Below are 1,317 nucleotides of genomic sequence, written 5' to 3'. Positions count from 1 at the left end.
GTGGTGGGGGGGGGGGGGGGGTTGTGGGGGGCGACCGAGAGGAGGAGAGGATTGAAGGCATGTTGACAGCAGGAGGAGATGAGAGAGAGAGAGAGAGAGAGAGAGGAGAGAGAGAGAGAGAGAGAGAGAGAGAGAGGCCTCTGCAGATTGACTGGAGAGGAGCCTGATATAGAAGCGAGAGAGAGACTATAGAGACTTTTAAATAAGGCAGCTGGTCTAATCACATCACAGACTGAGAGGTTGACATGACGTTAGCAAGCTGCTCTGCTCTGCTCTACTCTGTCTGTCTGTCTGTCTGTCTGTCTGTCTGTAGGGGTGCGACAATCTATTTTAATTATATTCGCGATTTAACTTTGCAATTGTTGCAATTCGATATTCGATTTATAATTGTTTTGCGTTCTTTCCCCCCCCACGGTACTTTGCTTTTCTATCCATCTAGTATTGGTTTCACTTTAACACATTTTCATTTTCATTCTCTCTCTCCAAACACATTCCTATTTCTCATCATAAATGATGGCGTGGCAGAGAATCCGGTGTGGAGTTGTGCGCCTGTGAATGCGCTCCCTGGACCAGTGTATGACTGAATGGCTGTGAGGAGCCCCCACCAGGAGGACGCAGTAGAGCCTTCGTCCCACTCCCTGCCACCCCAGCCGGGGCCGGTAGGTGTACGGATTCGAACCCACAACCACCCGCAGTGGTACTGGGAATGCCACTTTAGTGATTGAGAGAAATCGGGTGCCGCGCGAGACCGAAACAGAATTAGAAGCACTGGCCAAAAAAAACCCCAATCACATTGTGTTTCCAATGTGATTATTTTGAGTGCAAAGTGTGGCAACAATATGTCTCGTAATTATCTCATTAATGTTCAACGTGCTAATTGCCTCGTACTGAAGATGAGAATGCGTCTGTCGAGGAGGCGAGAGAGAGAGAGAGAGAGAGAGAGAGAGAGAGAGAGAGAGAGAGAGGATTATATGCTTAATTTGGGATTAGCAGATGACCTGCCACAGCTGGGAGTGATGCTGATTTATGCTCCATAGTACCACGGTGTCACGCGGCAAGAATAGTCCACATACATACAAGCTCACAACACCACCCTACGAGGAATATAAACCACGCCCAATGACCCTCCATTACTACGTTGTGTGTATGCGTGTGTGACGTGTGTGTGGTGTATGTGTGTGTGACGAGTGAGTGTGTGACGTGTGTTTGTGTGTGTATGTGTGTGTGACGTGTGTGTGTATGTGTGTGTGACGTGTGTGTGTGTATGTGTGTGTGTCGTGTGTGTGTGTGTCGTGTGTGAGTGTGTGTGTGTGTGTG

This window comes from Protomyctophum parallelum (assembly GCF_964188405.1).
Source record: "Protomyctophum parallelum genome assembly, chromosome: 3".
NCBI lineage: Eukaryota > Metazoa > Chordata > Actinopteri > Myctophiformes > Myctophidae > Protomyctophum > Protomyctophum parallelum.
Note: the sequence above shows the minus strand (reverse complement) of the source record.